Source organism: Phyllobates terribilis, unplaced genomic scaffold (assembly GCF_046119375.1).
Source record: "Phyllobates terribilis strain yellow unplaced genomic scaffold, ASM4611937v1 Scaffold_5__5_contigs__length_657084704, whole genome shotgun sequence".
Taxonomy (NCBI): Eukaryota; Metazoa; Chordata; class Amphibia; order Anura; family Dendrobatidae; genus Phyllobates; species Phyllobates terribilis.
Genome location: NW_027362765.1, coordinates 517,207,796 through 517,233,138, shown reverse-complemented (window position 1 = coordinate 517,233,138; position 25,343 = coordinate 517,207,796). Strand labels below are relative to the sequence as shown.

The window sequence follows — 25,343 nt, the reverse complement described above, 5'->3', positions numbered from 1 at the left end:
TGCCTAAGGCCGAAGTCACACATCCGTGCTTAGAGCGTAATGCCCGGCCCACCTGCCATAAGCCCATGAGTCAGGTAGCTCAGGTTAGAAACCCACTGGTCAGGTCAGATATCATGATCCGACCCTGGACCGGTTTTCACAGACATGTAAATTTGGCCAGAATGATCAGTTATACTTATTTTTGATACGTTTTCAGAGAGTGATTTGAACTTTTAGTCTATTTAGGAGACGAGAGAAGGGCAGGCTGACCCCACGGGGGGCGGCTAATGGGAGAGACACTTGCGGTGTATTAAAATACATGCAAGCTGCAGAAGAAAAACTGGAGGGAACCTGAAAACTGATTATTTTACCACAGCCACAGGTAGCAGGAACCACAGCCTGGCTCCATTATGGCAGCAGCCATGTTTGTTTTACTCTAAAGGGCTGCGGTGTATCAGAGAACATATACTTTTAAGAGTCGACCAGTGTGTCAAGGATGACTAGTCCAAGGCTGGTCACTATTAGCTTTTACTCACCCCCCCCCCCCATATTCTAGACCTCTCCCAATGTGTGTATAAGGAAAGGCCTGTCAGTCATGGAGAGTAGGGCAGGGACAAGTCTCCATTATAGAAGCCATGTTTGTTTTACTCTAAAGGGCTGCGGCATCTCAGAAAGAACATACTTTTAAAAGCCGGCTGGGGACTGTGCATCTCAGATGACTAGGCGACAGCCAGCTTTAAAAGCAGGGCTGTGGAGTCGGAGCCCATTTTGGTGGAGTCGCAGTTAGTATAAAATGGACCGACTCCAACAATATATAATAATTTGGGTACAGTAGTTCAATGCAGTTTGTGGGGAATATTTTTTCATAAGAATTTGGGAAAGTTATGAAATGTCCTATAAATGTCTGTCCTATTCCTGATCTAAGGGTCTAGACTTTTAGCTGAGATGAATCTGTGCTACAGTAAATTTATCACTTAAACATGAGCCGTGTATGAGGGAGTTGGTGTCAGAGTTGGAGGTTTGGCTTATCGACTTCACAGCCCTGTTTAAACCAACGTTCTTTCTGAGATGCCGCAGCAATTTAGAGTAAAACAAACCTGGCTGCCGTAATGGCTGAGAGTTATCCTGCCTTTGGCTTGGGCAGTATGAATCTACGGTACTTGTCAGGTTTACTAATAATTACCAACTACAAATGTGCCTCATTTCATGCAATAAATAATAATGAAATACACACATAGGTACACCAAGCCTTTATGGTCTGGCCAGAGGAGTCCATTGTATAAAGGTGGCAGGGACATCTCTACCTCCTGATCTATGTGGCTGCATCCTCACCTGGGGTCTCGTCATGCACACATCTGTGTTGTGGTCTACCTCTATAACTATATCCAGCACATAGTGGACCCTGGTGACGTAACGGGGCTCTGGTTGGATTTCCACTATTTAGATATTAATGCAGCATATATCGCCGTACTGGGCAGAAAATCTCACAACCGCCAATGGGGCTCTGGAGAAAGCCTCTAAGGCAGTGTTCACACTGCGTCTCTGCAGGGTCTGGGTATTCTGATATGAGGAGTTCAGAGAAAAACAACAAAAAAAAAAAAAAAAAAAAAAAAAAAAAAAAAAACACAAGCTGCACTCATGTGCCCCTTTGTTCAGAAAGAGAAAGGTAATCTGTAACATAGTCTGCAGTAACACATGGGGTTAGAGGGGGGTGGGTGACTCTAGAACCCTCCTGCCCTACTCCCTGTGGATCGTTTCTGCTAACCAGTGATCATGATGTCACCTGTCACCTGTACGCACAGTGATCCTGTAACATGGGGCTATTCATTTATACAGATCCCCAGGTGGGAACATGTCCGATCCTGAAGGGTGGGGGTGGGGGTGAATACATGGATCAATAGCCCCTCATAGCAAAGGAGGAAGGAGTGGAGTAGCTCACTCTTCTTGGCTAAGATAAATCATCCTTAACTATGAGAATATTCTAAATACTAATACTAATACTAATACTAATACTAATACTAATAATATTGCCCTTTTGGGAACCATAGATATATAATGAAATCTTTAATTCGAGCGCGCTGACCTCACCGGGGCGAGCGCGCTGACCTCACCGGGGCGAGCGCGCTGACCTCACCGGGGCGAGCGCGCTGACCTCACCGGGGCGAGCGCGCTGACCTCACCGGGGCGAGCGCGCTGACCTCACCGGGGCGAGCGCGCTGACCTCACCGGGGCGAGCGCGCTGACCTCACCGGGGCGAGCGCGCTGACCTCACCGGGGCGAGCGCGCTGACCTCACCGGGGCGAGCGCGCTGACCTCACCGGGGCGAGCGCGCTGACCTCACCGGGGCGAGCGCGCTGACCTCACCGGGGCGAGCGCGCTGACCTCACCGGGGCGAGCGCGCTGACCTCACCGACCATACATGCCCCACACCTGGAGAATGACCCTTGGATAACTGGCACTTAGAGGTCATGACCTACCTCATCACGTGAGTCAGCAGATCACTCACCGGTGGGGATACCCACGAGAGGTAACAGTTGGCACAGAATGTTTGGGGTAGCCTAGGTGAGCGTTAACAGAACTATCGCCCCCCTATTCCTTACCCACCAATATGTTACTCGCCCTTCTACCCAGGGTGAATAGACCGGCACATTACCCCGACCTCCCGGCTATTATCTGAGGGGAGATCGAGCCCCCCACCCCAGTACTCCCCTCCAACACCTTTCCAGCGACTAACCCGAATTTGCTTCCAAGCCACGCCTCTCCTTTGTGACATCAGAAAGACAGACAGACGGTCGGACCTTTAAGCATCGGATTCCAACAACGGCAACCCTAGAACGGAGTGGCAGCCAATAAAAAGAATGGGCGTGGCCATACAGACAGTGGAGGGAGGCAGCCACTGGGAGGAGAGTGAGGGGCGGGACATTCTGCTCTTGTTGTTGTTACAGAGGTACCCGGATGTTAACCCCTGTCCTTAACAACGGGTGTCACATGACCCATCCAGCCAGAACGGCTTAGGTTACTGCTAGATCATGTGACTAGATGACAGCCTGGACAGAGACTTTGATGATGTCATAGTCATGTGAACGGTCACTTTTCGGGAGAACGAGGCAAATTATTGGGGATTAAGGAGCTTTAATGAAATCCGACCAGTGCTCCTCCTGTCGTCACGTGTGTCCAGCGTGGGTTTAGAGGCGGAGTGCTGCAGAGCTGTGTGTGCCAGGCAGATCTATGGGCTGCGGAGCTGTGTATGTCCTGTACCAGGCAGATCTAGTGCTGCAGATCTATAGGCTGCAGAGCTGTGTGTGTCATGTACCAGGCTGATCTACTTGATGCAGAGCTGTGTGTGTTCTGTACCAGGCAGATCTATGGGCTGCAGAGCTGTGTATGTCATGTACCAGGCAGATCTACTTGCCCCAGAGCTGTGTATGTCCTGTACCAGGCTGATGTACGTGCTGCAGAGCTGTGTATGTCCTGTACCAGGCTGATGTACGTGCTGCAGAGCTGTGTATGTCATGTACCAGGCAGATCTACTTGCTGCAGAGCTGTGTATGTCATGTACCAGGCAGATCTAGTGCCGCAGATCTATGGGCTGCAGAGCTGTGTGTGCCATGTACCAGGCAGATCTATGGGCTGCAGAGCTGTGTGTGCCATGTACCAGGCAGATCTATGTGCTGCAGACCTGTGTGTGCCATGTACAAGGCAGATCTACGTGCTGCAGAGCTGCGTGTGCCACAGAGCTGTGTGTGCCACGTACAAGGCAGATCTACGTGCTGCAGAGCTGTGTGTGCCACGTACCAGGCAGATCTATGTGCTACAAAGCAGTGTGTGCCACGTCCCAGGCAGATCTACGTGCTGCAGAGCTGTGTGTGCCACGTACAAGGCAGATCTATGTGCTACAACGCAGTGTGTGCCACGTACCAGGCAGATCTATGTGCTACAAAGCTGTGTTTCTCATGTACCACGTAGATCTACGTTCTGCAGAGCTGTGTATGTCATGTACCAGGCAGATCTACGTGCCGCAGAGCTGTGTATGTTATGTACCAGGCAGATCTACATGCCGCAGAGCTGTGTGTGCCACATACCAGGCAGATCTACGTTCCACAAAGCTGTGTGTGCCACATACCAGACAGATCTACGTGCTGCAGAGCTGTGTGTGCCATGTACCAGGCTGATGTACGTGCTGCAGAGCTCTGTATGTCATGTACCAGGCAGATCTACGTGCTGGAGAGCTGTGTGTGCCACGTACCAGGCTGATCTATGTGCCGCAGAGCTGTGTATGTCATGTACCAAGCAGATCTACGTACCGCAGAGCTGTGTATGTCATGTACCAGGCAGATCTACGTGCTGCAGTGCTGTATTTGTCATGTACCAGGCAGATCTACGTGCCGCAGTGCTGTGTTTGTCATGTACTAGGCTGATCTACGTGCTGCAGAGCTGTGTGTGTCATGTACCAGGCAGATCTACGTGCCGCAGTGCTGTGTTTGTCATGTACTAGGCTGATCTACGTGCTGCGGAGCTGTGTGTGTGATGTACCAGGCAAATCTACGTACTGCAGAGCTGTGTATGTCATGTACCTGGCTGATCTACGTGCTGCAGAGCTGTGTATGTCATGTACCTGGCTGATCTACGTGCTGCAGAGCTGTGTATGTCATGTACCTGGCTGATCTATGTGGCGCAGAACTATGCTTGTTGTGCATGTAGAGCAGAGTTGTGTTTTTGTGTATGTAGCCTGCATTATGTGGCATAACCACGTTGTCTGTGAAGGCTGATACATGGATATTGTATATACTCACCCAACTCTGAGCCCAGAGAGCTGAAGTTTTCAGTTCGGTGCAGTTCTGCAGCTATGTTATCTTTTTGGGTACCTCAGATGAGGCAGGATTTTCAGTATTGTAAAAAAAAGTTTCAGGCAGGTGTAGAAAAAATGCTGCAAATAAAGAATTTGCTGTTTATTTTTTGCAATTCAGAAAATGCAAAATGAGTGAACAAAAGAGAAATCTCAGCCACATCAATATTTGGTGCGACCGCCCTTCGCTTTCAAAGCAGCATCAATTCTTCTAAGTAGACTTGGAGATTTTGGCAGCACTCAGCAGGAAGGTTGTTGCAAACATCTTGGAGAAGTAACCACAGATCTTCTGTGGATTTCGCCTGTTCAAATCCTTCTGTCTCTTCATGTAATCCCAGACAGACTTGATGATGTTGAGATCTGGGCTCTGTGGGTCCATATCATCACTTCCAGGACTCCTTGTTCTTCTTTACACTGAAGATAGATCTTAATGACATTGGCTGTATGTTTGGGTTGTTGTCCTCCTGCAGAATAATCTTGGAGCTAATCAGACGCCTCCCTGATGGCATTACATAATGGATAAGGATCTGCCCGTATTTGTCAACACTTAGGACACCATTAATCCTGACCAAATCTCTCAACTCCTTTTGCTGAAAAATGCAGCCCCCAACTTTCCCTATGTTTCACCGCTACCAGCAGACAATCATTATTGTACCGCTCTCCAGCCAATTGGGGACAAACGTCCTTCTTTTAGAGTCAGAGGTTTTCCATTTTGACTCATCAGTCTAGAGCACCTGATGCCATCTACATGCTGCAGAGCTGCGTGAGCCATGTACCAGACAGATCTACGTACTGCAGAGCTGCGTGAGTCATGTATCAGACAGATCTACATGCTGCAGAGCTGCGTGAGCCATGTACCAGACAGATCTACGTGCTGCAGAGCTGCGTGAGTCATGTATCAGACTGATCTATGTGCTGCAGAGCTTCGTGAGCCATGTACCAGACAGATCTACGTGCTGCATAGCTGTGAGAGTCATGTATCAGGCAGATCTACGTGCTGCAGAGCTGCGTGAGTCATGTATCAGGCTGATCTACATGCTGCAGAGGTGCGTGTACCATGTATCAGTCAGATCTACATTCTGCAGATGTGCGTGTGCCATGTATCAGGCAGATCTACCTGCTGCAGAGGTGCGTGAGCCATGTACCAGGCAGATCTATGTGCTGCGTGAGCCATGTACCGGGCAGTTCTACATGCTGCAGTGCTGCGTGAGCCATGTACCGGGTAGATCTATGTGCTGCAGAGCTGCGTGAGCCATGTACCATGCAGATCTACGTGCTACAGAGCTGCGTGAGCCATGTACCAAGCAGATCTACGTGCTACAGAGCTGCGTGAGCCATGTACCGGGCAGATCTACGTGCTGCAGAGCTGCGTGAGCCATGTACCGGGCAGATCTACATGGCTCACGCTGCTCTGCTGCATGTACCGGGTAGATCTACGTGCTGCAGAGCTTCGTGGGCCATGTACCGGGCAGATCTACATGCTACAGGGTGCGTGAGCCATGTGCCGGGCAGATCTACATGCTGCAGAGCTGCGTGAGCCATGTACCGGGCAGATCTACGTGCGGCAGAGCTGCGTGAGCCATGTACCGGGCAGATCTACGTGCTGCAGAGCTGCGTGAGCCATGTACCGGGCAGATCTACGTGCTGCAGAGCAGCATGAGCCATGTACCGGGCAGATCTACGTGCTGCAGAGCAGCGTGAGCCATGTACCGGGCAGATCTACGTGCTGCAGAGCAGCGTGAGCCATGTACCGGGCAGATCTACGTGCTGCAGAGCTGCATGAGCCATGTACCGGGCAGATCTACGTGCTGCAGAGCTGCGTGAGCCATGTACCGGGCAGATCTACGTGCTGCAGAGCAGCGTGAGCCATGTACCGGGCAGATCTACGTGCTGCAGAGCAGCGTGAGCCATGTACCGGGCAGATCTACATGCTGTAGAGCTGCGTGAGCCATGTACCGGGCAGATCTACGTGCTGTAGAGCTGCGTGAGCCATGTACTGGGCAGATCTACGTGCTGCGTGTGCCTTGTACCAAGTAGGGGGCAGGGGGCAGAGCTGCGTGCGTCGTGCACATAGGCCGAAAGAATCAGATCACACTATGCTGTCGCTTGGATCAGAGTATCATTAGCATAATTGACCCAATTCTCTTGGATGAACCTATGGCCCTGTGACCCCGGCCTAAGGCGGAGATGACCATGCATGGGTACAGGAAAGGTAAGATTAGCTTTTGTTTGAACCAGTGTTCACCCCCCAGTTATCTAATTTGTATGGACACAGTTGTGTCACACAATTTTCCACAAAAGTAATACAATAATCTTGAATTTAGATTACAAAATAATTTTGCCCACTGGTACAGAATTAGGATTTATTAGTTAGACATCTGGATAGACTTTTCAGATAAAGAGGTTACAGTATTTTATACACCACAGCAGGTTGTATTTTTACATCTCCCCACCAGTCTCCTCCATACTTTTTTGGGGGGGAAGGGGGGGCTGAGCCTACCATCTTGTCCTTTTCTTGACTTTTTTTTTTCCATTTTTTTCTGGTCATCGATACATTGACTATACAACAATACTGGCCAATGTCTCTGGAGATATTTTGGGCATTTTGTATATTATTATAGCAGGACCATTTTACTTTTTCTGACGAACGACTGAGATGGACTACACATATTGTATATACGTACATATATCCTTTCTTTCCCCTTTCTCCTTGGGGCAATTATGTGTTTATCCGTATATGCCTGTCTCTGTTATGATATGATAGGTTGTTTTATGATGGCCATCACTTCTAGATAAATACTGTATTACTCCATGTGCATACGGATTTCATACATTACTTGTTAGCACGTTTACCATTTACATGTTCCTTGTGTGTATATTCCTCAACAGTATGAGGGCTGCTGCTGAGATTGTTGTAATATTTCACATGTTATATTAGTGATGTATAATACCATTGGTTGGTGTTTTTAATCCCCTGTCCCCTTTTTTGTGCTTAATAAATTTTTGTATGACTTTACATTATACAGGTGTTCACATCTATATATGTGGTGCTTTTTCTTGCTTCTTACACAGTATTTTATAAATGTACTCCATCATGGATACAAGTTGGAACCGTACACACCAACACTGTATGCGATCCTTCCCAATGTGGATTTGGTTAGAATAAATCTATATATGTCTATAGATGGCGCCGTGCGGCCCCTTGCTGTGTATAGATGGCGCCGTGCGGCCCCCAGCTGTGTATAGATGGCGCCGTGCGGTCTCCCGCTGTGTATAGATGGCTACGTGCGGCCTCCTGCTGTGTATAGATGGCTACGTACGGCCTCCTGCTGTGTATAGATGGCTACGTGCGGCCTCCTGCTGTGTATAGATGGCTACGTGCGGCCTCCTGCTGTGTATAGATGGCTACGTGCGGCCTCCTGCTGTGTATAGATGGCTACGTGCGGCCTCTCGCTGTGTATAGATGGCTACGTGCGGCCTCCCGCTGTGTATAGATGGCGCCGTGCGGCCTCCCGCTGTGTATAGGTGGCGCCGTGCGGCCTCCCGCTGTGTATAGATGGCGCCGTGCGGCCTCCCGCTGTGGATAGATGGCGCCGTGCGGCCTCCTGCTGTGGATAGATGGCTACGTGCGGCCTACTGCTGTGGATAGATGGCTACGTGTGCTCAATATTGAGTCATACAATTAATGTAAGGCTATGTGCCCACGATGCAGAAATGCTCCGGATTTTTTTTGAGCATTTCTGCAACTCCCTGGCAGAAAAAACGCATGCGGATTGTACATGCGGATTTTACATGCGTTTTTCCTGCCAGGGACAAGCGGAAGTGAAGCGTTCTTCACATGCATTTCTGCATGTGGGTTGACAAGCGCTTTCCAAGCGATTTTAGCATCACTTGGAAAGTGCTTGACAACTTGGTCACACTATATAAATCCATGCAACCAGCATGGATTTATATAGTGTGACCGTAAAAGAATGGTAAAAAATAAATATATAATTACCTTCTGATGGCCTGCCGACGTCAACGGTCGCGTGACCCGTCACATGACTAAATGACGTCATGGCAGGTCCTTTTCAGACCATCGCGAGCTGCCGGCAAACCAGGACGCATTGGATAAAGACACTGGGGGCCATCAGAAGGTAAGTATAATATTTATTTTTTATTTTATTCTTTTTTTACAGGTTCTATGGTACCCGGGTCCGGAGGAGAGTCTCCTCTTCTCCAAACCCAGGTACCATCCGCACATTGAAACGCATGGATTCTGCATGTACAGATGCAGTGATGCGGATTCCATGTGGTCCAATGCAAGTCAATGGCGGCGAAAATGCCGCGCTTCTGCAAAATAATTGGTAGTGCTGCGTTTTTTTCCGCAATGATAATCCGCAGCGGAAATTTCCACAGCATGTGCACAGCACATGCGGATAATCATTGGGGAACATGGCAGACCTTCTACCAAGCATTTTTAAGCATTTCTACAGCGGAATTGCCGCTGCGGAAACGCTTAAAAAACGCATAGTGGGCACACAACCTAAAAAAGATTATTATAATTAATATTGTGCCAAATTAATTTCACGTGAACTATCACATGATCTATCACAGGGGATCATGTGACATGTCACTTGATACATCAGGTAGGTGTGTGTGTGTGCGGGGGGGGGGGACCGCGCCTTCTAAACTGCCCGGGGCCCTTGCTACTCTTAATCCACCCCTGAGTGGATTGTGTTGTGTATGGCGGTCAATTGTTCTCGCTGACATTTAAAAAAAAATTTTCCATTAGGACACAGCCCCACTATCAGTATTTGGTCAGTATTCGGTCAGTATTCTCAGGAGTGGCAGCCAAAATGAGGAGTGGGTGATAAATGCAGAATTGGTGACTTGTTTCCATTATATCTTTTCTCTGATTGTTCCTCACCTGGTTTTGGCTCTCACTCCTGAGAAAAAATACTGACCAAATACTGAGAGTGGGGCTGTGGCCTAATGGAAAAAATCTTTTCTTAGTTAATATCAGCGAGAACAAATGACTAAATACTGATAGTGGGGCCATGGCCTTAGAGATTAAATACTTGGGGTCTGACTGCTGGCACACAATCTGCAGAATGAGGAGCTTTTCTTCCCATTAGACTGGAACTCGTGCAACTCGACCACTGATCCATTCATTCCCTCAGTGGCTGCGAGCGCTGCTCTTTTTTGGAAGCCCCAAGAGAATGAATAGAGCTGCAGTCAGACTTCCCACCTGTCGCTGCATTTTAAAATGGGGATAAGTGTCCTGTCAGGGAGAAAGCTTCCCCATTCTTCCGATCGGTGCGGTTTCCAATGTTCGGACCCAAACAATCAATAAGTGATCACCTATTATGTGGATCCCATGGATCGGTGATAACTTGTTTTAACCAAAGAACCCCTTTAATGCAAACTACCGTAATTGTACATCCCAGTTATAGTATTTGCTCCACTATAACAGGGATAGCTGATAACAGATATGTGCATATTGCTGTAGGTGGGCCCCTAGAGTCTAATCCCTCTGTGGGCCCCAGATTCCAGTCCGACCCTGAGCCCTCGTTATAGGCAACGCGGGCGATGAGCCCTCGTTATAGGCAACGCGGGCGATGAGCCCTCGCTATAGGCAACGCGGGCGATGAGCCCTCGCTATAGGCAACGTGGGCGATGAGCCCTCGTTATAGGCAACGCGGGCGATGAGCCCTCGTTATAGGCAACGCGGGCGATGAGCCCTCGTTATAGGCAACGCGGGCGATGAGCCCACGTTATAGGCAACGCGGGCGATGAGCCCTCGTTATAGGCAACGCGGGCGATGAGCCCTCGTTATAGGCAACGCGGGCGATGAGCCCTTCATCTGGGTAAGAAAGTTTGGCAGAGACATTTAAGTGCTTAGAAAAACTAAAACCATTCCGAATTTAGTCTACAATGTAAGTAAAATATCAGACTATTGATAATATTCCTGGAGTATGAAGCAATGACATGAAATTGTGCAAAAATTCTTCTCTTGAAGGCTGGCTTTTCCCACTTATTTACCAAGAGCGTTTAAGGGATCATCAAATGTGGTGGAAACCTTGCTGTCTGGCTTTGCCTCAGACCCTGGCTGACGACTTAGATTTCGACTAGGTTTTCTTTATGTTAGATGACGCGCCGCCTGGGCCGTGGGGTACCCGGTGTCGGGCCGGTAAATGCTGGGGGATGGCACAGTGGCGGTGACCCAGGGCAGTCAATAAAAAAAGAGGGTTATTTACAGGGGATTATAGTTTATAAAGTTCGTGACGCCACCTGTGGAGTGCGGCTAAAGGGAGCCGCCGCTGCGGAGCAGTCCTCTGAAGCTGATGTTACTGCAGCAGGGATGGTGTGGCTCTCCACAGGAAGAGCTAGCTCCAGGGCAGTGTAGGTGTTGTAGGTTGTGCTGGCCATTGTAGTGCAGGGGTTGATGGCACAGCAAGAAACACAGAGACAAGGAAGTGCAGTCCCAGGGTCTTTACTCACAGTTGTTGCAGTCCAGATTACAGGGATCCATGTAACTGCCGTCCTGTGTTTACTCAGGGAGGGGTTCAGTCTACCCCCAGGTAACTCCGGAGTACTTAGCAGGACCCCCTTCTGTGTGTCCCCGCTCTCTGGCCTTCTTCCTGCACCTCACACCTAGTTTCTCCAATCCGGTACCTGCGGGCTTGGCAGGCGACGTCTGTTCCGTCCCCTGGGTCCTATATGGCTACCTCCTCGGTGAGACTGGTGTGGACTTGTGGCTACAGGACATAAAGTACTGCAGCCTCCGGTTTCTAGTTGGGCATAAAGTCCTCCGCTAGTTGAGGGACCGGTTCCCTTTAGATGGCCTGACCCCTCCACCGCCTGGCAGATGCGGGCGTACGGGTGGCCTTCTGCACGGCCCGTACCCCTGGGGTCCGTTCCTGATTCCTGGAGCCTTTCTCCTGCACCCTCTCCTCTCTTCTCTCCTTCTCTTCAGACTTGGGCTTCACTGACTAGGCCCGCCTCTGAAGCAGAGCTCCTGCATAGCCTCTGCTCCCCTCACTTTCCTCCTCTGACTGGCTGAACTGACCTCTCACTAAAATGGCTTCCCAATTTATACCTCCTTCTCATGTGCCCCCCTAAGCTACTTCCTCCACCCACACCCACTATGTGGCTCCCCCTTCTCTGGGTTCCCCCCACTCCAGCCAAGGAAAAGGCTCAGCAAGAACCAGAGACATCTTGCCCTCCCCTATTTGCCTGGAGTGGTGTGTTGGATGCAGGTGTTAGGGTCCCGGGCTGTACTCCCTCCTTACCTTAGAGTGAGATGCCACATCTCTGACTGAGATGCAACACCTCTGTGGCGACCAAACCCTCAGGGGCGCCACATAGGCACGGGTGCTGAAAATATATCGTCTGTAAGGGGGAAAAAAAAATCACATGGTACAAAAATACATTACTGAGAAAGCGAGTCTTGGAATATATGCCCACAGCGTCCTTTATACACCATTGTACCCGCATTGCGGAAGACACTTCAGGAAACAGTTGGAGATGGTTTGCCTGAATTATCTTCTCCTGCGGTAGCTTAGCTGCAGCTTTTTTTTTTTTTTTTTGTATTCTGTATGTGACATAGTCGTGGCTTGGAAGCTGGCCGAAGAATGGACCAGTCACTTTTTTGGCCACTTCACAGTATTCAAAGCCTGAAGAGGTTATAAAAAGTGACAAAAGAAGGAGCATGTGTTCATCATTTTCACATTATTTTAGAGCTTTTTTTCAGGAGGATTCCAGGTGGAATCCACCTGAAAAAGACACTGTGCTCATTCCCTTATATAAGCATGCCCTCGTGGGCAGGGTCCTCTCTGCTCCTGTACCAGTCAGTGATTTGTATTGTTTAAGATTATGGTCATTGTTTATTATGTACAGTACAGACCAAAAGTTTGGACACACCTTCTCATTTAAAGATTTTTCTGTATTTTCATGACTATGAAAATTGTACATTCACACTGAAGGCATCAAAACTATGAATAAACACATGTGGAATTATATACTTAACAAAAAAGTGTGAAACAACTGAAAATATGTCTTATATTCTAGGTTCTTCAAAGTAGCCACCTTTTGCTTTGATGACTGCTTTGCACACTCTTGGCATTCTCTTGATGAGCTTCAAGAGGTAGTCACCGGAAATGGTTTTCACTTCACAAGTGTGCCCTGTCAGGTTTAATAAGTGGGATTTCTTGCCTTATAAATGGGGTTGGGACCATCAGTTGTGTTGTGCAGAAGTCTGGTGGATACACAGCTGATAGTCCTACTGAATAGACTGTTGGCTGCTTTTTTCTTGCCATAATACAAATTTTAAGTAAAGAAAAACGAGTGGCCATCATTGCTTTAAGAAATGAAGGTCAGTCAGTCCGAAAAATTGGGCAAACTTTGAAAGTGTCCCCAAGTGCAGTTGCAAAAACCATCAAGCACTACAAAGAAACTGGCTCACATGAGGACCGCCCCAGGAAAGGAAGACCAAGAGACACCTCTGCTTCTGAGGATAAGTTTATCCGAGTCACCAGCCTCAGAAATCGCAGGTTAACAGCAGCTCAGATTAGAGACCAGGTCAATGCCGCAGCAGACACATCTCTTCAACAACTGTTAAGAGGAGACTTTGTGCAGCAGGCCTTCATGGTAAAATAGCTGCTAGTAAACCACTGCTAAGGACAGGCAACAAGCAGAAGAGACTTGTTTGGGCTAAAGAACACAAGGAATGGACATTAGACCAGTGGAAATCTGTGCTTTGGTCTGATGAGTCCAAATTTGAGATCTTTGGTTCCAACCACCGTGTCTTTGTGCGACGCAGAAAAGGTGAACGGATGGACTCTACATGTCTGGTTCCCACCGTGAAGCATGGAGGAGGAGGTGTGATGGTGTGGGGGTGCTTTGCTGGTGACACTGTTGGGGATTTATTCAAAATTGAAGGCATACTGAACCAGCATGGCTACCACAGCATCTTGTAGCGGCATGCTATTCCATCCGGTTTGCGTTTAGTTGGACCATCATTTATATTTCAACAGGACAATGACCCCAAACACACCTCCAGGCTGTGTAAGCGCTATTTGACCAAGAAGGAGAGTGATGGGGTGCTACGCCAGATGACCTGGCCTCCACAGTCACCAGACCTGAACCCAATCGAGATGGTTTGGGGTGAGCTGGACCGCAGAGTGAAGGCAAAAGGGCCAAAAAGTGCTAAGGGGGTCAACCATAACTCCCAAGCAGCACGCCCGCTGCCTTGGGGTCATATTCGACACTAACCTTTCCTTTACTCCTTATATCCGATCACTCACTCGCTCTTGTCACCTGCATCTTAAAAACATCTCCAGAATCCGATCTTTTCTCACTTTGGAAACTGCTAAAACTCTTACTGTCGCTCTTATTCACTCTCGTCTGGACTACTGCAACTCTCTTCTGATCGGTCTCCCTATTACCAAAATTTCCCCTCTCCAATCTGTCCTGAATGCGGCAGCCAGGGTCGTATTTCTGCCCAGCCGCTTCACCGATGCCTCCACCTTGTGCCAGTCATTACACTGGTTACCCATTCGCTACAGGGTCCAATATAAACTCATTGCTCTCACCCACAAAGCTCTCCACAGTTCTTTTCCATCTTATATCTCCTCTCTTATCTCAGTCTATCGTCCTACACGTGCCCTCCGTTCCACAAATGACCTAAGACTAACATCCCCCATAATCCGAACCTCGCACCTTCGTCTCCAAGACTTCTCTCGTGCTGCGCCAGTTCTCTGGAATGCTCTACCCCAGACGATCCGATTGATGCCTAGCCCCGATGTCTTCAAGCGCGCTTTAAAAACCCATCTCTTTAAACAAGCCTACCACCTCAAATACCCAGTAAACTAACTTTCCCCTGTTCCCTCCTAAATACTATTCAGAATCTGCCCCCTACTGTTCATCTGTTTCTACACCCTCCATGCACACGATAACTGCACTCGGTAATTGAGTATTGCACTTGAACATACAGGCTGATGACCGGATCATACAGCTTTATATGATAATCCCGACTTATTATAATTGCCTGACCTGAAATAACAAGCACTTTCCACCTATTGTGTCCCCCCATTTCCTTGTAGAATGTAAGCTTGTGAGCAGGGACCTCACTCCTGATGTAACTGTTAAACTGTCTCACCTTGTATTGAATTTATGGTTTGTACATGTCCCCGCTTAATTGTAAAGTGCTGCGGAATATGTTGGCGCTATATAAATAAAAATTATTATTATTATTATTATTATTATTAATAAGCATCTCTGGGAACTCCTTCAAGATTGTTGGAAGACCATTTCCGGTGACTACCTCTTGAAGCTCATCAAGAGAATGCCAAGAGTGTGCAAAGCCATCATCAAAGCAAAAGGTGGCTACTTTGAAGAACCTAGAATATAAGACATATTTTCAGTTGTTTCACACTTTTTTGTTAAGCATATAATTCCACATGTGTTAATTCATAGTTTTGATGCCTTCAGTGTGAATGTACAATTTTCATAGTCATGAAAATACAGAAAAATCTTTAAATGAGAAGATGTGTCCAAACTTTTGGTCTGTACTGGGATACAGAATTTTATGACATCCCATTCTAAATCCATAGGCATTCATTTGGAGTTAGTCCCTTTCTACAAGATTTTGGAGGTCTGTGTGGGAATTTTTGCCCCTTCATTCATAAGAGCATTTGTGGCGTCATACACTGATGCTGGATGGGTAGTCCTGGTTAACACTCTTCATTTTAGTTCATCCCAAAGGTGTGGATGGGGTTGAGGTCAGAACTCTGTGCAACCAGTCAGGTTCCTTCACACCAAACTCCCCCAACCTTGTCTTGATAGACCTTGCTTTGTGCACTGGATCATAGTCATGTTGAGAGAGAAAAGGGCCTTCTAAAAACTGTTCCCACAATGTTGGAAGCATACATTTGTCCATAATGTCTTCTATGCTGAAGAATTAAGAAATCCCTTCAATGGAACTAAGATGCCAAGTCCGACCCCTGGAAAACAACCCCATAGCATTATCATCCTCCACCAAACTTTACAGCTAGCACAATGCAGTCAGGCAGGTCACATTCTCACTGCATTCACCAAACCTAGAGTCGTCCATCAGATGACAGATAGAGAAGCGCTGTCCGTGACTCCACATGACACTTATCTACTGCTCTGCAGTATCACAGATTTCAAAGTGAGAATGCTGAAAGGACATTTTAAGAGAGATGGAGAATAACCTGAGTATTAAAGCTGATAAGGAAGTTCATGACTTTGACAAAGGACTCAATCTACCACCTTAATTCATTACTCATTACATGGACCATGTCACACCTCCACCAGAGTGACTCCAGATCACTACACTCCTAAACCATCATTCCCACCACCTCTCCATTGTAACAAAAAGCTTAATTTTAGAACCTTGGCTTATCTTTAGAAGGCATCACTCCATCCACCCCATGCACAAATATCCTGTTCTGACATCTCTAAAATGTTTGCTCTTAATCTTAACTCAGTCATTGATTTGTAAAGCTGAATGATGAAGGGACCTCTGTGCTCAGAAGGCTTGCAAATACTGTATAATTTTTCTTGCTAGCCAATATAGGATGCTTTTGTCTGTTTTATCCTTACAATTATTTGTAAGGATAGATCAATTCTGCGGCTATAGGGTCAGAACTATTCTGCCATGTGACTGTGAGCATGGGACGCACAGGTGAATTATAATGTAGGTAATCTGGGCTCGTCCCCATCACCACACAACATCACAGGCAGCTGACAGCAGCTAACAAGGGAGCAGTACCGATAGTGTGAAGGTGGTAATACTCACCACATCACGGGTGTCACTAGTGTTCTGCGTTTCCAAACTAAACTCTTCAAAAGGAAACCTTACAATCCCACTGACATGTAACAGTTCATCCAAGATAGTTATTACTGCTTACAGATTTAGGTCACATGTATTTCCATTTTACCACAATATGTTCAAGACAGTCATGAAACCCAAACAATGACAATAATATTAGAGTATGCAAGCTATATAGTTTGGTCATTCTGATTTAGAATATTTTACATACTGTAAGTCAGAATTTAGAATATACCAAACTATATAGAGTGCATACATGCCTACATATTTTTATATATTTGTAGAGCTCAGCATAAATGAGTACACCACCTTTGAGAAGGAAGATTTTAATCAATTTCACATTTCACACAACATTTTGACAAAACTGAGTGTCATAGATGATTTTTAACTCATAACATGAAAGTAGGGTCATTAATACATCTTTTATTACAAAATCTTCTTTTTTATTTTACTCAAAATAGTTGATGAAAAAATGAATACACCTGTCAGGGAGTCGCAGGGATTCATGCACGCACGATCCCGATTACTCACTACATAGGTATCGGCAAGCACGCAGTGAGCATATGGCGTACACACCTCTGGATTCCAACGCATGGAATATGTGTATACGCCCCAGTATGGTCACTGCCAGCTTTACGATAGCCCAATTAATATTATTCGCTGCCACCATTGAACAGATTTGAAATATAATACAGGCCTGATCAGATACCTGCTGTAACGGGTCTGGTAGGCGGAACCTCTGAGCTACTATACAAGGGGGCGGTCCTTGTAAGGGAGCGGGTGGCGACCAGGGAAGACGGGCAGGCAGTCACAGCAGGTGACCGGGACAGTCTCTGGGTGAACGGGCAGGAGGTCACGGCAAGTGACCGGGACAGTCTCTGGGTAAACGGGCAGGAGGTCACAGCAAGTGACTGGGGCAGTCTCTGGGTGAACGGGCAGGAGGTCACAGCAAGTGACCGGGGCAGTCTCTGGGTGAACGGGCAGGAGGTCACAGCAAGTGACCGGGACAGTCTCTGGGTATAGGGTAGGTACGACCTGTGACGGCTGAGCCTCCAGGTAGGCTAGCAGGCGGATGACAGATGAGTGCTCCCAGGTGAGCAGGCGAGAGTCTCTGGAAAAGCAGGTGGTCACAGCACATGACGGCAGAGCCTCTAGGTAGGCAAGCAGGCAGGTAGCGGAGGAGCGCTCCCAGGTGAGCGGGCAAGAGTCTCTGGAATAGCAGGTGGTCACAGCAGGTGACGGCGGAGCCTCCAGGTAGGCTAGCAGGCAGGTAGCAGAGGAGCGCTCCCAGGTGAGCGGGCAAGCTGGTCCATAGACAGACTGACAGGAGTAGGAAGGCAGACCGTCGGACCTCAGGCTAGCAAGCAGGTAGCAGGAATATCAGGCAGGAAACAGACAGCAAACTGGCAGGACTCTGGCAGGAATCAGGCAGGTAACTGGCAGGTAACTGGCAACGGGACCTGAGGGCTGAAGCAGAGTAGTGAACAGTGCAACAACATTGCTCGGGCACCTCCATTTTGGAGGAGGTGCCTTATATATGGTGAAGTCCTCCGGCCATTGGCCGGGGACTCCTTAGGACGGCGCGCGCGGCCCCTTTAAGAGGGAGGGAGCGCGCGTGCGCCCTAAGCACAGTGGCCGGGAAGGAGCGCGCGCTGCCAGCAGAGCGGGAGGAGGACGCCGGGCTCGGAGCAGAGAGGTGAGGGGAACAGCGTCCCTGCCTAGCAGAGGGCAGGGACGCCGACGCTACAGTACCCCCCCCTTTAGGCCCCCCCTTTTTTAGGCCAGACAGAAATTTAGCAAGGATGAGAGGGGCATGGATGTTCTCCCGGGGCTCCCACGTTCTCTCTTCAGGACCAAACCCCTTCCAATCTACTAGAAAAAAGGTCTTCCCTCTTACCCTTTTGGTGGCCAGAATGTTCTCTACCTCAAATTTGTTTTCAGCGGAAACCGGAGCAGGAGGCGTACCTGTAGACTTGGAAAAAGAGTTAAGTACCACGGGTTTGAGGAGAGATACATGGAAGGAGTTAGGGATCCGCAAGTTGGCCGGGAGTTTCAATTTATAGGCCACCGGGTTGATCTGACTGATGACCTCCAGAGGACCGATGAACCGAGGCCCTAACTTATAGGAAGGAATCTTGAGCCGGACATACTTGGACGAGAGCCAGACCTTATCCCCTGGACGGAATTGAGGAGGATCCAGACGTTTTTTGTCAGCATGTCTTTTCATACGCTCGGATGACAGAAGGAGTGCGGACCGGGTACTCTCCCATATGGAGGAAAATTTGTTAACAAGAGATTCCGCAGCCGGATTGTCCACCGAGGTGGAGACGGGAAACGGGATCCGAGGATGCTGACCGAAGACTACAAAAAACGGGGATTTGGAGGAGGATTCGCTCTCGTGATTGTTGTACGAGAATTCGGCCCATGGCAGGAGATCCACCCAGTCAGAATGGTGGGCATTAACGAAGTGCCGGAGGTAACTGGTCAGGATCTGATTGATCCGCTCCACTTGACCATTAGACTGTGGGTGGTAAGCGGAGGAGAAGTCCAGGGTGACGTCTAGCAATTTACAAGTGGCTCTCCAGAAACGAGAAGTGAACTGTACCCCACGATCCGACACGATGTGACGGGGCAGGCCATGAAGACGGAAGATGTGGCGGATAAAGTCTTTAGCCAGCTCGGGTGCAGACGGGAGGCCTGGCAGGGGAATGAAGTGAGCCATCTTGGAAAAGCGGTCAGCTACCACCCAAATGACCGTACAACCGGCAGAGACGGGAAGATCAGTTATGAAGTCCATCGCTATATGCTGCCAGGGGGCAGCAGGTACTGGCAGAGGAAGGAGGCGACCGGCTGGCAGGTGTCTCGGAACTTTGTTGCGGGTGCAGGACACACAGGCAGAAACAAAGTCTATTACATCCTTGTGCAGGTTAGGCCACCAGTAGTGCCGGGTAATAAGCTGGAGGGTCTTTTTCTGACCGGCGTGGCCAGCTAGTTTAGATGAATGACCCCAGTGTAGGATCTTCTCCCGATCAGGTACCGATACGAACGTCTTACCGGGAGGGAGACGATTTAGACTCACGGGAGCCACCTGCATTACTCTGGCGGGATCGATGATATGTTTAGGTTCCTCCTCGAGGTCAGATACCAGAAAGGATCGGGACAAGGCGTCCGCTTTGATGTTCTTGTCAGCCGGGCGAAAATGTAGAACAAAATCAAAGCGAGCAAAAAACAAGGACCACCGGGCTTGGCGCGGGTTAAGTCTCTGGGCATGCTGGAGGTAAGCCAAGTTCTTGTGGTCAGTGTAAATTATTACCGGATGAAGAGCCCCCTCGAGTAGGTAACGCCACTCCTCCAATGCCAGCTTGATTGCCAATAACTCTCGGTCTCCTATGGAATAATTGCACTCAGAAGAGGAGAAGAGTTTGGAGAAAAAGCCACAAGTTACCATTCTCCCGGAAGATGATTTTTGAGTAAGTACAGCTCCGGCTCCAGAGGAGGAGGCGTCAACCTCCAGGAAGAACTGCTTGTTGCCGTCCGGACGATGCAGCACCGGGGCGGAAGAGAAGGCCTGTTTTAAGGAAAGAAAGGCCTCCTCTGCTTCGGACGGCCACTCCTTGGGATTAGTACCCTTACGGGTGAGCGCGGAAATTGGGGCAGTCCGGGAAGAGAAGTGTGGTATGAAGAGGCGGTAGTAGTTGGCGAAGCCCAGGAACCGCTGAATGGCCTTCAACCCCTCCGGTCGGGGCCATTTCTCGATGGCAGACAGTTTCTCTGGATCCATTCGTAGGCCGGTCTGAGAAATAATGTAGCCCAAAAACGGAAGCGAGGTCTGCTCAAAGAGGCACTTCTCATATTTAGCGAAGAGGTGATTCTGCCTGAGCCTGAGCAGGACCTGACGAACGTCCCTCCGGTGAGTCTGGAGATCCGGAGAGAAGACCAAGATGTCATCCAGGTACACCACAACGCAGGAGTAGAGAAGGTCCCGGAAGATGTCATTGACCAACTCTTGAAAGACGGCAGGAGCGTTACAGAGACCAAAGGGCATTACCAGATATTCATAGTGGCCGTCCCGGGTGTTGAATGCAGTCTTCCATTCATCCCCTTGACGGATACGGACCAGGTTGTACGCCCCACGGAGGTCCAGTTTGGTGAAGACTCTAGCCCCCCTCAGGCGATCAAATAATTCTGGAATGAGCGGAAGGGGGTACTTATTCTTCACCGTGATCTGGTTAAGGCCTCTATAGTCTATACAGGGACGGAGAGAGCCGTCCTTCTTTTTTACGAAGAAGAAGCCTGCTCCCGCCGGGGAGGTATATTTCCGGATGAATCCCCTGGCCAAATTCTCCTCAATATATTCGGACATCGACCGGGTCTCAGCAGCGGACAATGGGTAAATACGCCCACGGGGAGGAGTAGTACCGGGTAACAGGTCGATAGGACAGTCGTATGGTCTATGAGGGGGTAATGTCTCTGCCTCCTTTTTATTAAAGACATCAGCAAATGACCAATAGGGAATCGGAAGTCCAGGTAGATTAGTTGGGGTAGGAGAAGGACGGACGGGATGAACAGGAACCAAACAAGTCTTATGACAGTCCTGTCCCCAGCGAAGGACTTCTCCGGTCTGCCAGTCAAGCACGGGTGCATGTCTCTGGAGCCAAGGTAGACCTAGTAAGAGGGCGTGAGAGAGTCCAGGTAGAACATGAAAAGAGATGCTCTCAGAATGCAGCATTCCCACCTGCAGAGTTATGGATTCGGTGATGAGTTGGATGGGACGTGGTAAGAGGCCCCCATCCACAGCAGCGACAGATAATGGTACAGCCAGAGGTTTGGTGGGAATGCGGTATTTTTCTACCAGGGACTGTGAAATAAGATTCCCGGCCGCTCCAGAGTCAAGTTGGGCTAGTTCGAAATAACGATTCTCCCCGCAGATAATAGAGACTGACAGTAGCAGAGATGGAGAGGATTTATTCTTGTCTAGGTGGACCTCTCTGAGCGAACCTAGACACAGGCGTTTCCCGACCTCTCCAGGCAGGTACGGATCCGGTGCTCCTTACTGCCACAGTAGAAGCAGCTCCCTTCGGCACGGCGTAAGTCCTGACGGGTTTTGACCATCTTGGTCTGGTCGACCTGCATAGGCTCAGGAGAGTGTACCTGGGGAGAAACGGAGGGAGTGACGGGTTTCTGAAAAGTAGGAGCTAGACGTGGAAACCTCCTCTCACGGGTGACCTCTTTGGCACGCTCCTGGAACCGTAGGTCAATCCGGGTGGCAAGGGTTATTAAGTCATCGAGAGTGGTTGGAATGTCCCGACCGGCGAGTTCATCTTTAATACGGCCGGACAGACCCTCCCAGAAGACAGATACCAGAGCGTCGTTATCCCAAGCCAACTCCGAGGCAAGGGTACGGAACCGTATGGCATATTGGCCCACGGTGAGATTTCCCTGGTGGAGGCGTAGCAGAGATGATGCGGATGAGGTCTTCCGTCCGGGTTCGTCGAAGACTTTCCGGAAAGCCGTGAGAAAGGCAGGCAAATCGGACACCAGGGGGTCTCCTCTCTCCCATAGAGGATTTAGCCAGGCCAGGGCCTCCCCGGTGAGATGGGACATGATGAAGGCAATTTTGGCCCGGTCGGAGTTAAATTGGTGGGACAGGAGTTCAAAGTGCAGGGTGCACTGATTTATGAAGCCCCGAGCCTGAGCGGAGTCGCCTCCGAAGCGAGGAGGTGCAGAAAGCCGGGGTCCGGGGTAGGATACCATGGTATTGGTGGGCAGCGGAGCTGCCGGGTTGCGAGTCATGGCACTGGCGGTGGTTGCTGGTGGACCAGTCAGAGTGTCCAGGCGAGAATTGACATTCCGCAGGTGACCCAGGATGGACTCCTGTTGGGACCTCTGACGGGACAGTTCGTGACAGAGGTCCGAGAGCGAGGGAGCTTGGGTGCCACCGGGTTCCATGGCCCGAGCAAACTGTAACGGGTCTGGTAGGCGGAACCTCTGAGCTACTATAAAAGGGGGCAGTCCTTGTAAGGGAGCGGGTGGCGACCAGGGAAGACGGGCAGGCAGTCACAGCAGGTGACCGGGACAGTCTCTGGGTGAACGGGCAGGAGGTCATGGCAAGTGACCGGGACAGTCTCTGGGTAAACAGGCAGGAGGTCACAGCAAGTGACCGGGGCAGTCTCTGGGTGAACGGGCAGGAGGTCACAGCAAGTGACCGGGACAGTCTCTGGGTATAGGGTAGGTACGACCTGTGACGGCTGAGCCTCCAGGTAGGCTAGCAGGCGGATGACAGATGAGTGCTCCCAGGTGAGCAGGCGAGAGTCTCTGGAAAAGCAGGTGGTCACAGCACGTGACGGCAGAGCCTCTAGGTAGGCAAGCAGGCAGGTAGCGGAGGAGCGCTCCCAGGTGAGCGGGCAAGAGTCTCTGGAATAGCAGGTGGTCACAGCAGGTGACGGCGGAGCCTCCAGGTAGGCTAGCAGGCAGGTAGCAGAGGAGCGCTCCCAGGTGAGCGGGCAAGCTGGTCCATAGACAGACTGACAGGAGTAGGAAGGCAGACCGTCGGACCTCAGGCTAGCAAGCAGGTAGCAGGAATATCAGGCAGGAAACAGACAGCAAACTGGCAGGACTCTGGCAGGAATCAGGCAGGTAACTGGCAGGTAACTGGCAACGGGACCTGAGGGCTGAAGCAGAGTAGTGAACAGTGCAACAACATTGCTCGGGCACCTCCATTTTGGAGGAGGTGCCTTATATATGGTGAAGTCCTCCGGCCATTGGCCGGTGACTCCTTAGGACGGCGCGCGCGGCCCCTTTAAGAGGGAGGGAGCGCGCGCGCGCGCACCCTAAGCACAGTGGCCGGGAAGGAGCGCGCGCTGCCAGCAGAGCGGGAGGAGGATGCTGGGCTCGGAGCAGAGAGGTGAGGGGAACAGCGTCCCTGCCTAGCAGAGGGCAGGGACGCCGACGCTACACCTGCTTTCTGGTAGCGTATATGAATTCGGGGGAGGAACGATTACAGAGCAAAAGAAACAGGACTATTAAATGTTATATTTAATCCAAAAGGGAGGCAGTGTTTATGAAAAATATACAAAAGGTTTTACAAAAGGAGACATTACAATACAGAATATACAGTTACACAAATAAAAAGGGATTAAAGAAGAACTTACTAAAGAGATCGCAGAGACGATTCAGTTTAGCTAAAGGGGATACACTCCAATGGACCCTCGGCTGGGTCTTTTATGTTAAAGGGGGGACCTGCCCACACACCCCCTGTTATGACATAACGTGGGCTGGGCTCCAGCCTTCATATTTTTATTAAAATATCTGGCTTCTGTGATAACTTCTCGCTTGTTTATCGCAGAAGCCCGAAAGGGATACCATATTTTCCATTATGAATTCACCTTTCTTTAGAGACCACACATGATATAGCTGCGGTCTGTTATTTTGTACTTTTGCATTGCTGCTCACCAAACGGGCATACAGCTACGGATTATTATGCATATTGTTCCTTAGCTGACCCTGCCACTAAAAATATGGGTCCCATTATTATTGGAAGTATAGAACTTCAGATATTCCCTATTTTGTGTCGGTGCCGGCCAGACTGTAGATTACTGTAGAGCAAAGGGGGGTGATAGAGAATTCTTTGGAAGCCAGAGAGTACATCCTTCTCACACAGGTGTATATTTATCGCAGGCCTGTGTCATTAGAAAATACACTCGTATGTTAATTGGGTTAGTAGCTCCCTTTGTACTGGCATTTGCCTATTAGCCACTTCTCCTGTGTGCGCTAATTTGCATAGAGACAGCTCCGTAGATTGCCAGCTCTTGGTCTGGTGACAAATAGTATAGAGGAGGGGGAATGATGAGTTTCAGGGGGAGAGAGACATTTTTAAGATTTTCTATGACAACACCAAGGTAATGCTCTTGGGCAGAGGAAATAAAATGTATAATTATATTCTTAATTGTAAAACACTGGGCAAAACTGTAACTGAAAAAGACCTGCGTGTATTGGTGGACGACAAGCTCACGTTTAGTGGCCAGTGTCAAGCAGCTGCTGCAAAGGCAAATAAAATAATGGGATGCATTAAAAGAGGCATAGATGCTCATGAGGAGAACATAATTTTACCTCTATACAAGTCACTAGTGCGACCACACTTAGAATACTGTGTACAGTTCTGGTCTCCGATGTATAAGAAAGACATAGCTGAACTAGAGCGGGTGCAGAGTAGAGCGACCAAGGTTATTAGAGGACTGGGGGGTCTGTAATACCAAGACAGGTTATTACACTTGGGGTTATTTACTGTGGAAAAACGAAGGCTGAGGGGTGATTTTATTACTATGTACAAGTATATGAGGGGACAGTACAAAGACCTTTCTATTGATCTTTTTACTCTGAGGCCAGAGACGGGGACAAGGGGGCATCTTCTACGTCTGGAGGAAAGAAGGTTTAATCATAATCACAGACGGGGATTCTTTACTGTAAGAGCAGTGAGTCTATGAAACTCTCTGCCGCATGATGTTGTAATGAGTGATTCACTACTAACATTTAAGAAGGGCATAGATGCCTTTCTTGAAAAGTATAATATTACAGGTTATATATACTAGATTCCTTGATAGGGCTTTGATCCAGGGAACTAGTCTGATTGTCGTATGGAGTCGGGAAGAATTTTTTTTCCCCAATGTGGAGCTTAGTGTTTGC

The 25,343-nt window shown here is 49.1% G+C and overlaps 2 protein-coding genes across 6 annotated transcripts in view; one reads left to right on the top strand and one right to left on the bottom strand.

Moving 5' to 3' along the window:
• Window positions 1–2,830, bottom strand: part of ZFAND4 (zinc finger AN1-type containing 4) — an 87,785-nt gene extending 84,955 nt beyond the window's left edge. For 2 of the 5 annotated variants that reach the window (XM_073685680.1, XM_073685682.1), the window contains exon 1: window positions 2,714–2,830. The gene's annotated coding sequence lies outside the window, so the exon portion shown is untranslated. The other 3 variants (XM_073685681.1, XM_073685684.1, XM_073685683.1) reach the window with 2 other exon arrangements.
• A 190-nt stretch (window positions 2,831–3,020) lies between these two features.
• LOC141271313 (germ cell nuclear acidic protein-like) overlaps window positions 3,021–25,343 on the top strand; it is a 124,932-nt gene continuing 102,609 nt past the window's right edge. Inside the window, exon 1 of the mRNA XM_073681426.1 lies at window positions 3,021–7,037. The gene's annotated coding sequence lies outside the window, so the exon portion shown is untranslated. The remainder of the gene's footprint in view (window positions 7,038–25,343) is intronic.